The following is a 22,986-nucleotide window of genomic DNA, read 5'->3' as shown; positions in this document are numbered from 1 at the left end:
GTTCCCTATGTTTCAACAGGTGGAAACGTTTAAAGTTGTAATCTTCCTGGCATACTTTCTAGAACGTGCTGATTTTTTTTTTTAGACATGATAGCATCATACTGTTGCAGCAGATTTGTTGACTGCACATCAATGATGGGAATCTCTGGTTCCACCACATCCTAAGGGTATGTTCACACTACGTAATTCTTACGGAATTCTGAGATCGGAATTACGTGCTGTGAACATAAGCATCATTGTGAATGGGTTTCCGCAAAACCCATTCACACTAAGCAATTTCAGCCGGCGGACAATTCCGCCTGAAATTGTTCCGCGCAAAGAAAGAACATGTTCATTCTTTGCGCCAAAGTCCGCGAGCACTACATAGCCATCAATGGTGACGGTGTAGTGCCGCATGGTCCCACCGCCTAAGTATTTTGGCGGCGGATGCCAGAATGGAATCTTTGGGAAGGAAAGCATGGGAAGCAACAATAGGCTGTCAGGTTTAAACTTGGTATTAAGGAGCCCAAAGTGTGCCATGAACCTACCCCACACCATTACACCACCACTATCAGCTTAAAGGTAGAATGGATATATGCTTTCATGTTGTTTATGACAAAATCTAAGCCTGCCATCTGAATGTCACTGCTGGAATTAAGACCAGGCAACATTTTTCCAGTCTTACATTTTGGTGAGCTTATGCAAATTGTAGCCTTAGTTTCTAGCTGTCATGGATGGCATCTGGTGTGGTCTTCTGCTGTTACATCCCATCTGCTTTAAAGGTCACTGTGTTGTACATTCTGAGAGGATATTCAGCATACCATGGTTGTAAGTAATGGTGTCATCTCAAACCAGTCTGCCCATTCACAAGGCTTTTTGATCCACACATTTGCTAATAAATGGACATATTCTGTTTCCTGACCATTTTCTGCAAACTGTAGAAATAGTTGTGCATGAATATCCCTGTAGATGAGCAGTTTCTGAAATACACAGACCAGCCTGTCTGGCACACACAACCATGCCACATTCAAAGTCGAATTGAATTTCAGCAAGTTGTCTTAACCACATATACATGCCTAAGTGCATGTAAGTGTATATCCCAATTGGAGTCTGATTTGAAGACTGACTAAAAAATGGTTAAATAAAGTTACGTGTCACCACCAATAAGAGCTGCAGACAGATCATACTTCTAGAGAATAAAAATCATTGATATAACAAATATAATAACATTCAGGCTAGATGTAATAAATCCTGATATATTTAATGTTTTTGTTCAAGGGCTGTTTGGATAGGGGCTCCCATCTACATACACGGTGACCTGCTATTGGTTTCGATTGTTTTGGAGAGCTATAATCACTAGATTTCAGAACTTTTTAAACAAGCTTGGCTTACGGTGAGCAGATTCTTCACAATGCAGCAATGTTATAAGCCTTGAAACAAGTGAACAACACCGGGGTCACCTAGAAATGTATTCAAGTAGTTTTAAAGTGGTTGTAAAGCTAAGTTATAGTGATGTGCCATAACACATAGTAACTAACAACTTGTTTAAAAACACACTTTATTAGCAGACTTTGACACTATAATAAAGGTGAATAAAGTATCCCATTTTTTTGGCAGATGTCTGCCGGTGTAAAAAAGCACACAGAGGTATTGAAAGATGCAATGGCGAGATGCTAAATAATAATAAAGAAACAGTTTTTGTAAACGTTGAAAAGTTGTAAAAAATTTCAAAATATATATATATATATATATCTATATATATATATATTTTTTTTTTTTTTGGAACACGGTTGGTGTGTGCCTAAAAAAAGAGAAACATTTGAATTTTTAAAAATTTTAAAGATCAAAAAATAATTAAAAAAAATCTACCTTTTTGAGAGTTGCAAGTGTCTTGGAATATAGAAGAAATAGCTTTTGTAAACATTGAAAAGTTGAAAAACATATAGCTTTTTTGGGGATCAAGGCTGGTTATGCATGTGTAGGTCTGCCTGGTAGTAGCAGTACATCCCTTTGATGACAATTCATGTCAGGATGGAATACCAGATGTTAAAGGACAACTGCAGCAGCATTACACTTATCCCCTATCCACAGGATAAGGGATAAATGTTTGATCGCGGGGGTCCGACCGCTGGGAATCCGCCCCCCTCCCCGATCTCCCGATGCCCCGTCTCCTCCCCGTCCCCATACAGTTCTATGGGGGATGCGGGGAGGCACGAATGCTGCCTCCCCGCCTCTCCCATAGAGATGTATGGAGGAGGCGTGCCGATCGCAATGTCATGCTGCGGCTGGCACGCCCCCGGCTCGGGAGAGCCGCGGCCCCGAACAGGAGATCGCCGGGGGGCCCCAGCGTTCGGACCCCCCGCGATCAAACACTTATCCCCTATCTTGAGGATAGGGGATAAGTGTTTGTAATGCTGCAGATGTCCTTTAAAACCCTTTTAAAAAAAAGAACTTAAAATCTCTCTCAATAAAAAAAGAGATGTCTGGTAACGGAATGGATGGAAAAGGATGGGATAGAGGAAAGAACACTACTGCCATATAATTTGCCATTATCTATTTTGGTGGCAGAACCAGCACTGTAGGCACCACCCATTTGTCAAAGCCCAGTGGAGGTAGCTGCACCAGCCAGGTGCCTGGTGGTAGTAGTAGCAGCAGCATTGGCAAGCAAAGGGGTTGTGTTGCATTGGAGGATAATACAACCACTGCGGACTGGTTGGCTCATTCTTCGTAATCCTAGGAGGAGTAAGAGTTTGACGATATGAGGTTAAGTCAAGTGTCAGTGGATTCCGCATTGTCTACAGATACAAGGCGGAGCAAAGGTGGACTTTCTAGATGAAAGTTTGTCCTATCATTTCTGTCTTTGCTCCTCTTCCCCTCATTGTTCTAAGCAGAAGAATAGCCATGAGGAGAAATTGTGTGAGGCCTTTGGAGCGTGTTCCACAAGTGGTGGAGGTGGAAGAAGTGGCCGAGCATAGCATTAGTGGGAGTAAGGTTGATACTGTAAGACATCATGGTGGATCCCAAGGAGCCCATGTTCAGACATCCTAAGGAGTAGCGGGGATGATAAGTAGTAGTTTGATAATTTTGTTTTGGACATGATGTGGGAACCAGGTGATGAGGAGGTTAGGTGTCCACAGCAGGAGGGTAGTGGTGGTACTGTCAGTGATTAAGAGCGAACCCGAGGTAGGGCCAGAACATCTGTCAAACATACCAGATGTAGGCCTGCTGGTATGATCAGCTCAGGAGCAGGTGATGGGGACACTGCTGCATCTAGAAAAATGTATGCTGTTCCCTTGCTATTACAACTACCATATGTGCACCACCCCTGCTGTCGGCTGGCTACTAAAACTACCATCAGTTCACTGCCCTGCTTCTACTACAAGCCAGTTCTATACATACACAAGCCATGATACCCCCAAAAAGGGGATCATTTCATAAAAAAAAATATTTCTTCTTCACCATTTTAAGACACCAATCCTGTTTCAACTCCCAAAAGGCAGTAATTTTTGGAACACATAAAAAAACAAAAAAAAACATGTTTAGATACCTGTGGGTCTATTTTAACACCAGCATGCATCTGCCAACAAAAAGAATTAATTTGTGTCTTTGTTAAACCATATGTTGCCCTAACTTTCTCATTAACTTAGCTTTAAAACCACTTTAAATGACCCTAGCAGTGTTATTTACTTTATATTTGATTCAGCAGCTTTTACATTCATCATTGCAAATTCAAAACCTGACCAGCAGAGGGAAACCTTAATCTAAAGGTTATTAACACTCATGAAATGTCCCATATGAAGTATTGGAGGCTACTCTAAACTTAGTTTCTGCATTTGGGTGGTATCCATTAGGATGCCATTCATTTCTATTTGCTTTACTCTATTTGCCATGCAAAAAATAGCTTTTAAATTAACAAGTGATATACACAACTATATGGCATACATCAGGGTGATACTGTACATATAGCATGTGCATTGGGAGGTGTTTTAAGGGGATACTGTAAATTTATGAAAGATTCAAGCTCTGAAGAGAGTCTAATGGTATGTTCACATAGGTTAAAATGTTTGCAGACATCTCTGTGAATGTTCTATTAACTGAATGGGGCTTACAGCAATCCCTGTACATGATACATAACATGACATTTAAATGCATGGAATTTTAATGGAACTTCAGCAATAAATCTATCACAGGTCAATGTACAGTTCCTTAAAGGGGTTCTCCGGTGCTTAGACATCTTATCCCCTATCCAAAGGATAGGGGATAAGATACCTGAGCGCGGGAGTCCCGCCGCTGGGGACCCCTGTTATCTTGCACGTTGCACCCCGTTTGTAATCAGTCCCCGGAGCGTGTTCGCTCCGGGTCTGATTCCCGGCGACCACAGGGCTGACAGCGTGTAATAGCTGTCACGCCCCCTCCCATAGACTTGCATTGAGGGGCAGAGCGTGAGGTCACACGGGGGCGGAGGCGTGACGTCACATGCCGCCGGCCCCGTGATCGACAGTAATCAGCCCCGGAGCGAACACGCTCCGGGGACTGATTACTAACTGGGTGCCGCGTGCAAGATCCTGGGGGTCCCCAGCGGCGGGACTCCCGCGATCAGGCATCTTATCCCCTATCCTTTGGATAGGGGATAAGATGTCTAAGCACCGGAGAACCCCTTTAAGTGACACCAATTTGTTAAAAAATAAAAATTATAATTTAAACAGTATAAGCTATTGGTACTTGGGTAATGGTATGTTATTTCTTCATTATCAGGGTGCGTTCATGCGGGCTGAAAATTAGCAGCAGAAAATAAAAAGCAGCATATCAACTGCAGAAAATATGCAACAAAATCCACCCTAAGGGCTCATTCACATGAGCGGATTTATTTGCGGATTTCCCACTGCATGTTTGAAAAGGGGTGGGCTCTCCGTCGTTGCCTGCAGCAAATTGTCGACTGTGGATTTTCTGCTGCGGAAAATCCGCCAAAGAACCTATATACCCACAAATCCACAAATAAATCTGCTTGTGTGAATGAGCCCTTAGGGTACATTCACACGTGCATATTTAAGATGAAGATCTGCTGCAGATTTGCTTCAACAGATTCTGCTGCCCATTGAAGTCAATGGGCAGAAAAATCTGCAGCAGCAAATCTGTAGCAGATCTTCAGCTAAAATATGCATGTGTGAATGTACCCTAAGGGCTCATTCACACAAGGATTTTCCGCAGTAAATAGGCTGTGGAAATAACTAAGATAATCTGCCTGTGTGAACGTACCCTAAGGTTTCGTTCACACGAGTGGATTTTTGTGCTGGTCTGCTGCTTTTTATTTTCTGCTGCTTATTTTCAGCTGCTCATTTTTTCAGAAAAAAAGCTGTGGAAAATAAGCAGCTGAAAATTCACAGCAAAATATGCACTAAAATATGCATTAAAATCAGCTCGTGTGAATGAGCCCTTAAGGTACGTTCACACGTACAGGATCTGCTGCATATTTTCTGCTGCCGATTTTGATACCCATTGAAGATAATGGATATCAAAATCAGCTGCATAACATATGTAGGAAAAATATGCAGTAGATCCTGTACGTGTGAATGTACCCTTAGGGTGCGTTTACACATGCATATTTTTTTTTTTTACAGATCTGCTGCAGATTTGCTTCAGCAGATTTTGCTGCCCAATAAAGTCAATGGACAGCAAAATCTGCAAAAGCAAATCTGCAAAAGCAAATCTGCAGCAGAAAATACACACGTGTGAACATACCCTAAGGGTGCATTCACACGGGCGTGGGTCCGCTGACAAAGGACCCTAAAGTGCAGCCCTCTTTGTGCCTGCTAATAGCGGCAATCCGCCGCTACCAGCAGACACACTGCGATGTGCGAGTTACCCTGCAGTGTACTCGCACACATCGCGGGTGCTCTATGTGTAGCTCAGGGAGCCGGGGGGGGGGAGCGGCCGCGACGCGCGGGATGTGCGGATACACTGCGACTTGCACTTCACAGTGTGTCTGCTGGTAGCGGCGGATTGCCGCTATTAGCAGGCACAAAGAGGGCAGCACTTTAGGGGCCTTTGTCAGCGGATCCGCAGCTACGGATCCGCTGACAAATATGCCCGTGTGAATGTACCCTAATACAGTTTAATGATGTTTTTTTTTTTTTTTTTCTACTATAACAGATATAATTCAGCAGAGGTCATATATAATAAATAGAACTTCTGGGATAGACTAACTCACATGTTTAGTGACTTTAAAATTATAAGCATTCAAATGTCAAATGTGAGGGTTTAATTTGGAAGTTGAAAACAGAATATAGTGAGACTTTGTGGTATATTGTAAGGTGACTTAGAGGATAATGTCTAGGCAGCCACAGAAGTAAAACAAACACGTTGATTTTCACTGGGCATAATGGATTGAAATGTGTTTGGGTTCCCACTGCAGGGTGGCAGAGGATATAAATAAGAACAGAAGCGAGATCCCTGTAAAAGTTTAATTAAATAAAATGCTTGCTACTTTTATTGGCAATTATTGTGCAATTAATAATTAATCTCTGTATTGAAAAGGCTATTTTGGTCTTGAAAAAATGTGGTCTGTAAAATGTCAGCAGGATGAAAAAAAAAAAAAAAAAAAAACAGAAAGATAGCAAGTAAATAACTGAACATAGTAAGAGCATCTTTAATAAGTAATGCTGCCCGGCAAGAAATAAAGGTTTGTCTCCATACTGTGCATACTAGGAACACTAGTTGCATGCAGAACTAATAGCCTGTAAGGCATCCAGCTAAAAGGCCAGACATTCAAGATGTTTTTCTTGCATAATACATTCCTGGGGAAGTAGATATGAATGATTGGACATTCAGGTCTCTGAATGCTGTAAAATGGCTTAATAATATGCTACTATGTGGGAATAGAGCTGGTCCTAGAAATAAGTTATTGACACATTCAGAAGATCTAACTTGCATTAAAGGGGTACTCTGCCCCAAGGCATCTTATCCCCTATCCAAAAGATATGGGATAAGATGTCTGATTGCCGATGGGGCCCCCCATGATCTCTGGCGAAACACTGCAGTCATCTGGTGCAAGAGCAAACTCCACTCCGTGCTGGATGATGGGTGACCACCACAGTCACGCCCCCTCCATTAATGCCTATGGAAGAAGGTGTGACACATATGAACTAGCCGTCACATCCCCGCCCATAGACATGAATATAGGGGGTGTGACATGATGTCACAAACACGGAAGCCCAGGCTTCCGTGTTTGTAAACGCCACAGTGCCAGCATGGAGATTGCAGGGTGTCCAAGTGGCCGGACACCCGTGATAAGACATGTTAGTTCCTAACCTTTGGATATGGGATAACATGTCTAGGGGCGGAGCACTCCTTTAACAAAGAAAATATTATTAGTACACATAACATTCCACCATCGTCTGGGCAATTTTCACAAAGTCTGGATCTAGACCCTTTACGTTACACATATAACTTTTTAAAGGCAAACTTCCCTGGGCTGAGGGCTGCACTACAGGACATAGACTGGGGGGAGGTGTTCTCAAATACTGATACAGAAGGTAAATGGGGCATCTTTAAATCAACTCTAAATAACTATACAGCTAAATATATACCAAAGGGGAACAAATATAAACGATTAAAACTAAATCCTACATGGCTGACAAATTATGTTAAAAGAGCAATAAACAACAAAAAAATAGCCTTCAAAAAATTCTAATCTGATGGGTCAGCTATAACATTTAAACAGTACAAAGAGCTTAATAAAATCTGTAAAAATGTAATAAAAACAGCAAAAATTCTAAACGAGAGACAGGTGGCCAAAGAAAGAAAAACCAATCCTAAATATTTTTTTAGATATATAAATGCAAAAAAAACCAAGGACAGAGCATGTAGGACCCCTTAATAATGATAATGGGGAGGTTGTCACAGGCGATAAAGAGGAAGTGGAGCTACTGAATGGGTTCTTTAGTTCTGTATATACTATGGAAGAAGGAGGAGCTGACATTGGACAGGTCAGTGCTGGTAACACATCATGTAATGTACTGAACTGGCTTAATGTAGAGATGGTACAAGGTAAGTTAAGTAATATAAATGTAAGCAAATCTCCAGGGCCAGATGGATTGCACCCGAGTTCTTAGAGAGGTAAGTTCAATAATATCTGTACCCCTGTTCATGATCTTTAGAGATTCACTGGTGTCTGGTATTGTGCCAAGGGACTAGCGCAAGGCGAATGTGGTGCCAATCTTCAAAAAGGGCTCTAGGTCTTCCCCAGGAAACTATAGACCGGTAAGTTTAACGTGCATTGTGGGTAAATTGTTTGAAGGACTGATAAGGGATTACATACAGGAATACATAGGGGATAATTGTATTATAAGTGATAGCCAGCATGGGTATACTAAGGATAGAAGTTGTCAAACCAATCTAATTTGCTTTTATGAAGAGGTGAGTAGAAGCCTTGACAGAAGAATGGCTGTGGATATAGTGTTTCTGGATTTTGCTGAAGCATTTGATACTGTCCCTCATAGACGTCTGACAGGTAAGTTAAGGTCTTTGGGTTTGGAAATTTTAGTTTGTAACTGGATTGAACACTGGCTCATGGGTCGTACCCAGAGAGTGGTGGTCAATGATTCGTACTCTGATTGGTCCCCGGTAATTAGTGGTGTACCCCAGGGTTCTGTACTGGGACCGCTGTTGTTTAATTTATTTATCAATGATATAGAGGATGGCATTAACAGCTCTGTTTCTATCTTTGCAGATGACACCAAGCTTTGTAGCACGGTACAGTCTATAGAGTATAGGTTACAAGATGACTTGGATAGACTAAGTGTCTGGGCATCCACTTGGCAAATGAGGTTCAATGTGGATAAATGTAAAGTTATGCATCTGGGTACTAATAACCTGCATGCGTTGTATGTCTTAGGGGGGATTAAACTGGCAGAGTCACTGGTAGAGAAGGATCTGGGTGTACTTGTAGATCACAGACTACAGAATAGCATGCAATGTCAGGCTGCTGCTTCCAAAGCCAGCAGGATATTGTCATGTATCAAAAGAGGCATGGACTCAAGGGACAGGGACATAATACTCCCCCTTTATAAGGCATTGGTACGCCCTCACCTGGAATATGCTGTTCAGTTTTGGTTGCCTGTACATAAAAGGGACACTGTAGAGCTGGAAAGGGTGCAGAGACGCGCGACTAAACTAATATGGGGCATGGAACATCTTAGCTATGAGGAGCGATTAAAGGAGTTACAATTGTTTAGTCTTGAGAAGAGACGTTTAAGGGGGATATGATAAACGTATATAAGTATATTAATGGCCCATACAAAAAATATGGAGAAAAAACTGTTCCAGTTTAACCCCCCCCCCCAAAGGACGAGGGGGCACTCCCTCCGTCTGGAGAAGAAAAAGTTTAGTCTCAAGGGGTGACACACCTTCTTTACCATGAGTACTGTGAACTTATGGAACAGTCTACCTCAGGAACTGGTCACAGCTGGAAAAAATAACAGCTTTAAAACAGGATTAGATACATTCCTGGAACAAAATAACATTAATGCTTATGAAGAAATATAAAATCCCATCCCTTCCCCAATATTGCGCCACACCCCTACACTTCAATTCCCTGGTTGAACTTGATGGACATATGTCTTTTTTCGACCGTACTAACTATGTAACTATGTAACTATGTTAGTTAAAGGCAACTGCAACAGACGGAGTAAATTACTTTAAAACGGTTTTCCTCAAACCAGAAAAGCTATTACCTTTCCTCACTCCCCAGTGGCTTACTTCTAGCTTCCTTCCTGCATGAAATAGGTTGTGCTAAGGTAGTGCACCAAGTATTATCCTAGGTCTGCCACGAGAGCGAAATCACACCTTCATGTGATAGCCAATGACCATGCAATGTTGCAACATAGTACCTGCCCCACTGTCTCAGCCGCCCCCTTCATGCAAGGAAAAAACTATAGTGCTAAGACAGGATCAAGTTAAAGTAAGCCACTGGAGAGAGAGGAAATGTATTACAATTTTTATTTTTGGATACCCCCTTTAACTATATAATATAAAAAGCAGCCCCAGAGATTTGTGTAGAACCACCATAACATTGTCAAAATGCATCTTGACAAAGTGTTAGTGAAATGTGCTACCTATCAGCAGTTTGAATCACCCCTCTTTTCCCAGTTTGTAAATAAAATAATATAAACAAAAATAAACATAAACATATGTGGTATCACTGCATGCATAAATGTCTGAGCTATTAAAAAAAGTTATAATATATATATATATATATATATATATATATATATATATATATATGACAGAGTCAGTCAGTGAAGAGCGCGCTAGGAACACAGCGCACTTCCAGACTTGCACATTGGTTCTGTTTACAAACAGAGGACGCGTGGATGAAGCGGCGAATCAGGTGTGCGACACACTGTTTTGGAGGTGGGGTATCAACCCCCTGGATGACGTAGTATGTTGTTTACATACTGTACTTTGTATTTTATAAGTCTGTATATGGAGATTGGCGGATTTATACTATTTATGTGGACACTGTACACTTATGTATGCACTGAGACACTGTTATATTGATGCATCTGTATTGTAATGTTTTTATGTTTAATTGATGCAAATGACCCAGTGATGTAACCATGGTTAATTATATTTAAGGAAGTAATGTAACACAAATACACTGCTTGAGAAAGACCTCATTGTGAGGTTGAAACGTTGCAATGACATAATGGGTCAATACATACACCGTTTATTGTACCTTGGAGTGCCGCTTCCTTTTTTGGATTACGTTTGAGAAGGTTTGGAGTTTGAACCTGTTGAAGCTGAGCACCCATTTAGGACTTGAAGTCCGAGTTACAGTGCCGGATCCCTCTCCTGCTTTTTGTATATTATATATACATATATATACACACACACACACATTAGTTGTATAATATAGTCATGGCGGTAAATCTTGGCACCCCTGAAATTTTTCAAGAAAATTAAGTATTTCTCACAGAAAAGGATTGCAGTAACACGTGTTGCTATACACATGTTTATTTCCTTTGTGTGTATTAGAACTAAACTAAAAAATGGAGGAAAAAAGCTAATTGGACAAATGTCACACTAAACTCCAAAAATGGGCTGGACAAATTATTGGCACCCTTAACTCAATATTTGGTTGCACTTCCTATAACCATCAATAAGCTTCTTACACCTCTCAGCCGGAATGTTGGACCACTCTTCCTTTGCAAACTGCTCCAGGTCTCTCTTATTGGAATGGCGCCTTTTCCCAAGAGGAATTTTCCTCTCCACAGGTGTTCAATGGGATTTAGATAAAACTCATTGCTGCTCACTTCAGTACTCTGCAGAGCTTTGTTGCCATCCATTTCTATGGGCTTTTTGACATATGTTTGGGGTCATTGTCATGCTGGAAGACCCAAGATCTCGGACTGAAACCCAGCTTTCTGACACTGGACTGTATAGTGTGACCCAAAATCCGTTAGTAATCCTCAGATTTCGTGATGCCTTGCACACATTCAAGGCACCCAGTGCCAGAGGCAGCAATACAACCCCAAAACATCATTGAACCTCCACCATATTTCACTGTAGGTACTGTGTTCTTTTTTTTTTTTTTTTGTAGGCCTTATTCCCTTTTAGGTAAACAGTAGAATGATGTGCTTTACCAAAAGGATCCCAGAAGGATTTTGGCTTACTCAAGTTTATTTTGGCCAAATGTAGTCTTGCTTTTTTATGTCTCTGTGACAGCAGTGGGTTCTTCCTGCGTCTCCTGCCATAGCATTACATTTAATTTAAATGTTGACGGATATTTTGTGCTGACACTGATGTTCCCTGAGCCTGCAGGACAGCTTAAATATCTTTTCAACCTGTTTGGGGCTGCTTATCCACCATCCGGACTATCCCGCCTTGAAACCTTTTATCAATTTTTATCTTCTGTCCATGCCCAGGGAGATTAGCTACAGTGCCATGGGTTGCAAACTTCTTGATAATGTTGTACACTGTGGACAAAGGCAAATCTAGATCTCTGGAGATGGACTTGTAACCTTGAGATTGTTGATATTTGTCCACAATTTTGGTTCTCAAGTCCTCTTTCTGTTGTCCTTGCTTAGTGTGGCGCACACACACAGACATAAAATGCAAAGACTAAGTGACTAAGACTCTCCTTTTTATCTGCTTTCAGGTGTGATTTTTATGTTGCTCACACCTGTTACTTGCCCCTGGTGAGTTTAAAGGAGCATCACATGCTTGAAACAATCTTATTTTTCCACAATTTTGAAAGGGTGCAAATAATTTTGTTCAGCCCATTTTTGGAGGTGGTGTGAGATTATGTCCAATTTCCTTTTTTTCCCCCACCCTTTTTTTGTTTAGTTCCAATACACACAAAGGGAATAAACATGTGTATAGCAAAATGTGTGTTACTGCAATCCTTTTCCGTGAGAAATACTTCATTTTCTTAAAACATTTCAGGGGTGCCAACATTTGCGGCCATGACTGTATGTATATATCTCGTTACTCCCATACTGCCAGTACCTTCCTCAACACATACTGGGGTACATTTATTTGCTTCTGAATCAACAGCCGAAGTGCATATTTCACCATCACTTCCTGACCAAAATCAATCTGACCTTTGGCAAACAGTATCTAAACACTAACCACAAGAACCGTATGCGCCAAACCTTGCATACCGATTCTTATACACCTCCCTTGGATCAGCGTTTTGTTTCACTGGTTCCTGGACCTCCTGCACAGGACGTGATAGATTGTTCCAAAGCAATGGACTCTGATGCCTCTTTTTCAGGCAAAAGTCAACATGACTCCTCAACTGATGTGATGCCCTGATTACTGGGGTGAGAGACCCCCAGCCAAAAAGAAATTATTTAAGACGCCCCTAATTAGTCGCTCTACCAGGCGTAATGTTGCAGACCGATCCTCCTCAGATGACTCACACACTCCTGTTGATGGATCACCGTGTCGCACCCCTACTCCAGTCCAACATGCCTCCCACGGTGCATACTCCCCCATGCTGTCACTCCGACCAGTCATTCTCTGCCCTCACCTGAGATGGCAGTTCATACACTGAAAAACCACCCTGAGCTATAAGCGCGCTTGGCACTGCTTCCGACAAAGGCTGACATACAATCTGTGGCCTCCGTCCTGAAAATGGCCTGGAAGCAAGATTTGAAACCCATTAAGGTGGAGGTGACCCATCTTTGTGACAGGGTCCAAACACTTGAGGACTTCCGCTCCACAACTGTTTCACAAATTCAACAACTCCAAGAGGCTACCAATACTAGCACCATTCACCAAGCCCTCGCTGTTGACCATCTAGATGACATGGACAATAGAAATAGAAGAAATAATATCAGAAAAAAAAGGCTTCCTGAATCGGTTTTGCCCCAAAATTTGTCCATGACCATTCAAAAGCAAAAACCAGCAGATACTCCACTAGAACTTGACAGAGTGCATAGAGATCTGAAGACCCAGACCCCAAATTGCCGAGAGATGTCATCTTTCGGTCCACCACTATCTACAGAAGGATGAAATTATGCGGAAAGCACGCAATCCAGATCCATCTGTCTCCAGACTTATCACTACGCACTCTTCGCCTCCGCTCTTCCTTGAAACCATTACTACAACTTCAACAAAACGCACAAATTACTTACAGATGGGGATTTCCATTTGCATTAATAGCTAGCTAAACATGGAACTGCAACAGCCACTCTCCAAAGCCCGGAAGATCTGCAGACCTTTCTTACTACTTTCAAACTCTCGATCTCACTAATAGACTGAAATCGCTTGTTCCTTCTCCTTCTCCTATTCCATCAGCCTGACTCCCTGTCCATCCACATGTCCTGAATGATCGCCAAGCTGACCTGCGCTCAGCCCCGCTAGCTCAACGTCAGAAAAGAAAGACTTGAGTATAACTTACTCGCCTTATTTTTTAGCCTGATGTTTTCTCTCCCTTTTAGGTGATGTGAAGACATGGATGGAGTGAACAACGCCTCTACGGTCTATTGTTCTCACTCTTTGCTAGATATAATAGCTTAATATTGAGCTGTTTTCTATATATTCTTTAAATGGTTTTCCTATGTTGAAATAGTTATTTGTTTTTTATTCTGTACTATATTTTTGATAATCATCTATTGCCTATTTCTGACTTATTTGCCATAACTCTTTTATTGCCTTTCTCCCATTAGATTTCATGGGGCTTGTCCCCGCCAATTAGTCATGTAGCCTGTTCCATACCAGTACCCCTTTGTTGCCTACTTGGCTAGGAGTTTCCTGATGCTACCCTACGGTCCCGAATTTGACCACCCCTTTTTCTTCCCCATATTTGATGCTCCTGTTAGCACTCTGGATGGTGCTGATTATCCACTTTGGCTACACAGTGTAAGTTCTGATACTAGATCTAAATGAGCATCCCTGGCTTTCCATAGATCTCTCCCACTCACTATTCTTGACTCTTCTCTCGCTCCCAATGCTCGCTACGTTTTCGCAAATTGTGAAATTTCAGGTCAGAAATTTACTGTAGCCTCCATATATGCCCCTAATTATGGCCAAATACCCTTCCTCATAAAAACACTTGAAGCTTTGACTGATTTTGCGATAGGACTGTGTGGTGATCTGAACCTCCCTCTCTTTCAATCTGTTGACACCTCCTCGGGTCATTCATATTTACCACACAGTAAACTCAGAGCCCTTAGGCAAAAGCTTAAAGGACAACTGTAGTGGTACAATTTATATATGCCTGTGCCCGGGCCTCAAAAATAAACAATATAAACTCATACATACCTTCCTACGAGCCACAGTTGGTCCGGCACAGGCCTCACGGTCCGGCAGTGCTGACGTCATTCCACTTCCTGGGGACGAGGACGCCGCAGAGCCATCGGCATATCACCGGCCGTAGCGATGTCCTGCCCCGGCCTGTGATAGGCTGAGCCCACTGTCATGTAAGAAGCCGGCCAGAGATCCTTACATGACAGTGGGCTCAGCTTATCACAGGCCAGGGTGGGACATCGCTACTGCCGGTGATACGCCGACGCCTCTGCGGCGTCCCCAGGAAGTGGAATCATGCCAGCACTGCCGGACCGTGAGGCCTGTGCCGGACCAACGGGGGCTCGTAGGAAGTTATATATGAGTTTATTTTTTTTTTATTTTTGAGACCCCGACACGGGCATATATAAATGTGCACCACTACAGTTGTCCTTTAATTCCTTACAGTTGGCAGATGTGTGGCAGACTATGCATCCACAGGGCAGGGATTATACCTTTTATTCCCATCCTCGACAATCCTATAGTTGTATCGACTATGTTCTTTGCTCCCATCACCTCCTACCATCCTTCCCATCCATTGAGATAGGTGTAACCACCTTCTCAGACCATGCTCCTGATATTAGCTCTTTTACGCTGCTCTCTTGTCAAGCTACATTCAGCTTAGCGACTCAACAAGTCTCTCCTCTTGGACGACCTCACATTTTAGCCAGGATAACTCCTTAGACCCGTCTTCGCCCCTGGTGAAGTAGGAAACAATTAAATGTGTTCTAAGAGGAATATTGATCAAACATGGGTCTAGACTCAAGAGAGCAGCATCAGCTAAGTTGTCAGTCCTCCTCCAACAACTCCACACCTTAGAAACCCAGCATAAACAGACCCAGCAAGATGCCTTATTCCGAGAACTCATCAAAGTCTGCCATGATCTTTTAGAACTACTAAACAAAAACATAGATATTACAAGCAGATAACTGTGAAAATGTTTTAAGAATGGGGCAATGAGTCATGTCAACTGTTTCAAGAGCCCAGAAATCTTCCATTTGTGTTTGCCATTTATTCACATACGGGAACTATTACACACTTTACCAGTTGTTGCTCTAATAGCTGCAGGGACCACCCATCATCACTGCAGGGACCGTACGCATTCCGGTGGGGAGGGTGAGCTGGTCTGTGCCGTCCATCTTCACTGCAGGGATGGTCCGCATTCCGGTGGGGAGGTTGAGCCGGTCCGGACCATCCATCTTCACCGGGAGGCCCTATTCTCTGCTCCAGGCCATCCCTGGACTAGTGATGCTGCATTGCCGCCATACGGGGATGTCCGTGCGCAGAAGACATGTGACATCAAGGGGCGTCCCTGCACGGTGTCGGTGTCACTGCAGCGTCACTAGTCCAGGGATGGCCTAGAGCAGAGAAGAGAGCCTCCCGGTGAAGATGGATGGCCCATCCCGGCTCACCCTCCGTGGACTGTCCCTGCAGTGAAGATGGACGGCCCAGCTCAACCTCCCCCCACCCCCACCGGTATGCCGAAAATGCCTAAAGCTATTTATTTTTTTTTTTTTGGGGTTCGCTCGAGTTTAAGCCAAGGGGGGCATTTTGAGCATGAAAAAATATGATGAAAAACTTGGCTTATAATAGAGCATATACGGTAAGTAAAAAATAAGAACTCCTTTAAATTAGATCATAGCAGCTGGATTTGCTTTCCTGCAGAGCAGCAATCACAGGTGTAATTGTAATGCATTCCACAAACTGTACATGAAGCCTGATTGTACTGAGTGGATTTCTGAAATATGTCAGAACTAACTGATAACACGTGTGAGAAGGTTTCAGTAACATTCTTGTAAGACATCAAATATTTGAGAATACAACATTCTTTAAAATGGGGTAAAACATCTAATTCTTGTTTTAGAAGTGGTTGTATTTTTTTACTCTATGGATAAATGCTTCCACATAGTTCATTACAGTGTTGCTGTCATTCAAAGACTTATAAAAATCTCTGTTTTAAAGACAAGTAAGGATGCATGTGCAACTCATTTTACAATATAAAGAATTCAAAGTCAAGAAGGGTCTATATATTTTAATTTCCACATATATTGTGTGAGCTAATTATTAGCATTTAGGCTTTATGCTTTAATCCATATCAGCATAAATGCATAAAAAAGTATAAACATGTAAATGCTCTAAAGGTTCCAACTCTAATTTTGGTAGGTCGCTATTAGGTGGAGACTACCTGATATGATGTCTCCCGTACACTGCACATACAGAGAAAAGGGGATATGCACCTGTGTATCTCTATGGCAAACTCTCAGAAACAGAAGCAACAGAAATGGTGACAGTATAGAGTAGTTCTGAGTAGTGTAAGCTATGTAAACAGTGGGAAAATTTTTGGTCCTAACAGAGTATATACAGTATGTCTACTCACTAAAATAAAACTAAAGGCCACCACTTCCAGGGTGTGTTTCTGTTTATTTTTCTGTTGTTTCTACATATAAACAGACTGAAAAGATAAAGTTAAAAAAAAATAATGTTTGCAATTCACCTTGTTTTTAAAATTATCTAGTGAAAATAGAGACATTTTCTTACAAAGTATGACATCATCTGGTGTTAAAACTGTATAGCAATGTGAATTTCCACCTAATTGATGATGGACACATATGCTCCGTCACTGCTCCTACAGACAGAGCTCTGCATAGTGATCCTCTGTGCACAGAACATCCAACAGAATTTAGTTTCTGTACACAATCAGCTTTCTAAATTTATGAAATGTCATAAGAATTTAGAGCGGCTATTGTTAGTTTTGAAATGTGATTGATGAAATTTGAGACTATGTAATGGTAAAATATGTAGATGCAGCCTCACTGCCCATATATACCTTAGTATATAATGTTCTAACATTTCATGACTACATGAATATAACAAGTAATATAATTGCTTTAATCAGCCCCATCGCCACAGTGGCTCATGGTCCAATTTTTCTATATAATACATATACTGTACATTATAGAATGTATCATATATGTATTTTGGGGGAATGCGAGAGGAGGCCAATTACTTGTAAGATAATCTGAGCCATATTTGCTGAGAATTTGGGTTAGACCTATTCAATGTAGCTAATCCAAGTCAAGGCTATCACACATTTTTCATGCGGGTTGCAGGAGTAAAAATTCCATTTATTTTGTTATGTTTTTGACACAGATTTCAAACTTACATCTAAAAAATGTGTGAAAAATAACTCAATGTAAACAAGGTCTAAGGACTGTATTAGACCACCCTCAGGGCACTGTAAACGAGCGCTTGACCACTGCATGCGCAGGGCCACATGAATGATTGCTAGATCGTTCATGCAGCCCTTTGCTGCCATCACTTGGCGGCCGAATGTTCCTTATTACATGGGGAGATGTGCGGCCACTGAGTGATCATTTTTTGATAAGTTAAAGTGACCCGATCAGATGATGGAGTGTTTGCGCTTCCGATGGCTGATTGCTGGCTCTACTACACAGGATGATATCTGCCTGTATAGCTGATATTCACCTAGTATAATAGGGCTTTAAGAAACTAATGTTGAGGATCACAGCTGTGCAAGGTAAATCTATTCATCTGCTATAAAAAAAAAAAAAACACCTAAACAAAGAAGCAAATAGTATTGTGCTTTTAAATGGGTACTCCGCCCCTAGAAATCTTATCCCCTATCCAACGGATAGGGGATAAGAGGTCTCATTGCAGGGGTCCCACCACTGGGGACCCCGCAATCTATCCTGCAGCACCCGCTTGTCATCAACTGCCCGGAGCGAAGATTGGCCACCACGCTCCCTCCCACAGAATTGCATTGAGGGGGTGGGGCGTGAAGAGGGGGCGGGCGCGACGTTACAATACTTCGGTCCCTGTATCGTGAGTCATCAGCACGGAGCAATCTTTGCTCCGTGCAGCTGATGACAAGCAGGTACTGCAAGAGAGATTGCGGGGGTCCCCAGCGGCAGAACCCCGCGATCAGACATCTTATCCCCTATCCTTTGGATAGGGGATAAGATGTCTAGGGGCGGAGTACCCCTTTAATCCATGTTCAGAAAGATGAATGTATTTACTTCTAATGCCAGGGCTAATTCTTTATACATCCTGAGTATTTACAAACACATTTGGGAACTATAGAAATAGGAAAATGTAAAATTACTGCTTGATGTATGTTTATTATTCGTATTAAAATGGGATGAATAAAAAATCGAATGAGAAAGTGGATGATTTATAAATACATGGAAAGTACTGATAATAAGCATGCCTTGTTTCATTAGATTTTTAATTGACAGCCTAGAGGAGAGTCACACATCTGCATAGCAGTACAGAAGAGAAAAGTGAGAGATAGAAAATTAGATTCCTTTCACAGTGGCCAATGAGTGATACTGCTGGCCTCACCTTTTCGTCTTAGATTACACAAGAGAAAACCGTGAAATGTAAAATGGAGGGCAAGAAGAGAAAAATGACAGTAGGGTTCACTTGGAAGAGGATGCAATAAAATTAAGAAAAAAAAATGTGTGCTGGTAAGCCAGTCTTCATCCATCAGTATGCATTATCCGATAACCTAGAGCAGGAGTTCTGTTGTCTGTTAGACACAACAGATCTCATATACATCTTCTGCAAAGAATTAATTTAGGTCTTTCACCTTTGCCTGTTTGACCTAAAGAAAACAAAATATGCAAATAATGGATAGAAATCACAGGACCTCATCTTGAAGAGGCCGCGCTTCTATCAGCTTTCTAAATTAATGAAATGTCATAAGAATTTAGCAGCTATTGTTAGTTTTGAAATGTGATTGATTAAGTTTCCATATGAGATTATGTAATGGCAAAACATGTAAATACAGCCCACTTGCCTTATATATCTTAGTATATAGTGTTCTAACATGTCATGATTACGTAAATATTACAAGTAGTGAGTGACCTGGAAGTGGAAGAATGGCTATTTTATCATACTAAGAACTGAGGTGCCTAGCAGGATGTCAACAAAGTGCACAGAGTGAGCTATTACATAGACAAGGAAATGCTGCAGGTATATAACATAATGGCACAACAGTTGAGAACAATCTCCCAATGACTATGAGCAGGTGGCTTCACAGTCCAAAAAAACAGATAACTGCTCCAATTAAGGTAGAATAAACTTAAAGCAATACTGACAGCCGGTTCACCCGCACTAAACCCAACACACACAAAAAATAAAATATGGTATAACTTACTGGGATCTGTTGTCCTGTTTTGGAGAAAGGCCCGTTATTAACATACATTGCTATTATGTTGACGTGGTTATCCAGGCCAAGACATCTTATTCCCTATCCTTTGGATAGGGTATATGTTGTCTGATTGCAGGGGCACGCTGCTGGGACCCCCGCCATCTCCCTGCAGCACCTGCATTCTATGCGAGACTGCCTCCAGTCTCAAAAAGCTCATTCTTTCCAGGACTGGAGACGTGACATAACACCACGCCCCCTCATGAAATCAAGCCCCGCCCCCTCCATACATGTCCTCCGCGACCAGACATCTTATCCCCTATCCTTCTCTGTAAAAATTACACATTGGCACTGATTTACTAAGAGTGCAGAGTAGCTTTTTTTGAGTTTTTTTTCTTCTCCAACAGATATTTTTTAAGTGTACTTACTAATGTTTCCCTACATTTTAGTTTTTTTTTTTTTAACACATGCTCTGAGCTTTGGGGCTTTCCTCAACTCACATCTGCCACATTTTCTGTGGAAACCTTAGTAAATATGTTCGGATGTCGAAAGAGTCAAGGACATGCCCCTTTTCAGCGACCACACCCCTTTCCGGGGTGTAAAGTGGAAAGTTAGTCAGGTACTTTTCACTTCTGCTGCAAATTCTGGCGCAGACAGAATTTCTGGCGCAATGCACCAGTTACTGGCGCACAACCCGACAAAACAGGTCGGGTTTACAATAGTAAATCAGGGCCATTATTTTTATTCTGGAGGTCCAAGCGGTTATAATGATACCCAAATTATATAGGTTTTATTTTGTTTTACTTTAAAAAAATTATAACTTCTTTTAGTGTATACAATGTGACCAAAACTATGCAATTCTGGACTTAGGTATTTTGCAGTTTAATTAATATTATATTTTTATAGTTTGGATATAGTTTGGGACTATTACATGCAATCATTAGATTGCATACACTGTTCAATGCTATGATAGTATATTGCTCCAGCCTCCTGAGGCTGTCTAGAGCCATGGAGAGCCAATCAGAAGGTGAGGAGCCAGGTAAGGGCCCTCCCGGGGGGGGGGGGGGAGGGGGAGGTCTGAACACTGGGACAGTGATTGGTGGAGTACCTCGTCGCTCCCAAAACCAGTTTGTCTCAGAAGGTGGGGAGCACTTAGAGGTGAGAGAGGAGTCCTGTTCTGAAAATTGAGGACGAACACAGCAGTTAACCCCCCCCCCCCTAATTTTTATTTATTTAATTTATTTATTTATAATAAAATAAATAGAGGATGCCGAATCATTGGCACATGCAGTGCAAACCTAATGTTGCTAAAATTTCTGGGGCTCTAAAACAAACCCAGATATGAAACAACAGTTCCAATAGCAAGAAAGAAGTACAGGCAACTCGCCACGTTGTAGATTTTCACTCTGTATTTATTGCTGGGACATGCAGGCAAAGCGGCCCCACGCCGCACCGGGATGCCGATCGCTAGTGCGTATACGATGACAGCTGTTTCTTTCCACTTGGGAACTTCAACAGATCGTCTCCATTCACCTGTGCACGTGACCATATATCTCCTCCTTCAATCATGACGTTGTGCCAAGGTGAGCGGAGCTACAATCTTACAAATAATTTTATAAGAGTTATTTTGAAAAAATAACAATAAATACATTCCATATTTTTATACTAGTGAAGATAGCAAAATTGCGGTGATACATTGTTAAAAAATATGTACTAAAAAAACTATTTGTAACCATACTCAATGCTCAGAGGAAGACTCCCATATCTATTCTGTCGTTTAACCCCTTCATTTCTTGAGCTCCCGTTCTCAATATCTATCGGGCTTCTATTTACCTTAGTTTTTTCACATTGTCCTGATCTGCTTTTATTTTTACTTTTTCTATGCCTAAAAATGTTATGTTTTTTATATTTCCTTCATGTTCCGTAATTATGTGCTCAATTAATCTTGGTGAGCCCTTTCTTGTCTCTATGGAGTGCATGTGTTCTCTGAATCTGACATTCATGGGTCTAATAGTACTACCTATATAGAACCTCATGCACTCACATACAATCGCATAGATCACATTTTTAGACCTGAAACACATAAAGTCCGTTATTTCCTTTTTAACCCCTCCTAAGTTTACAAAGTTACTTGTCATGAAATGGTTACACCAATTACAGTTCCCACATTTTTTATTTCCTCTAATTAGTGACTTGTTTAACCAATTTTCTTCTGATGTTCTTTTTTCTATTATTTTGCTTTGTACTAATTCATCTTTTAGGTTTTTGGTTCGCTTGAAAGCTATCATTGGTTTTTCTATTTTTAGATTCCCAAGAATCTGGTCTCTCTCTATAAGGTGCCAATTTGTCAGTATAGCTCTTTTTATGACTTGGTGCATGGGACTATATTTAAATGTAAATGTGAACCTTTCCTTTTTTGATGTTATCTCTCATTTTTGTGTGTTTTCTGTGTCTCCTGTTTTTCAGTAAGGTGTTTCTGACAATTTTCTTTACTCTCTCTGCTGTCTTTTTTTTTAGCATTTGTAGTGGGTATCCTCTGTTTTCTAGTCGGTTAACCAGTTCTTCAGCTTGTGTGTTCAATGCTTCTTCTGTATTATTGATCCGTCTGAGTCTAAGTAATTGTCCATATAGCATTGCTTCTTTTGTGTGAATGGGGTGGTAGCTAGTATAGTGTAGCAATGTGTTACTTGCTGTTTTTTTTCATTTTGCTTTTTTATGAGGACGTCTAGGAATTCTAATTCTAGTTCTGTGTTGCTATGTTTCGAGGTAAAGGCCATATTCATTTGGTTATTGTTAAGATAACTAATTAAATTTTCAAAGTCTTTTGGTGTGCCCTTCCAGAGCATGAACACGTCATCAACAAAACGTGAGTAGTGTCCTATATGCTCTAGGAAGGGGTTAGCATTTGTGAAGATGTACTTTTCCTCGAAAGCTGCAAGGTACAGGTTCGCCAGCGTACAGGATACTGGGGTCCCCATTAATATGAAATGAATTGACTCGCAGATGAAATCTATAAAATACTTTGTTTTTCCTGTCCGGACTAAGAT

At 41.4% G+C, this 22,986-nt stretch overlaps 1 protein-coding gene across 5 annotated transcripts in view; it reads right to left on the bottom strand.

Annotated features, from left to right (window-relative positions):
• PARD3B (par-3 family cell polarity regulator beta) overlaps positions 1–22,986 on the bottom strand; it is a 1,515,381-nt gene that overhangs the window by 1,158,105 nt on the left and 334,290 nt on the right. The gene's annotated exons all lie outside the window — the stretch shown is intronic.

This window comes from Hyla sarda, chromosome 8 (assembly GCF_029499605.1).
Source record: "Hyla sarda isolate aHylSar1 chromosome 8, aHylSar1.hap1, whole genome shotgun sequence".
NCBI classification, from domain to species: domain Eukaryota; kingdom Metazoa; phylum Chordata; class Amphibia; order Anura; family Hylidae; genus Hyla; species Hyla sarda.
Note: the sequence above shows the minus strand (reverse complement) of the source record. Positions and strands in the feature narration are given on the sequence as shown.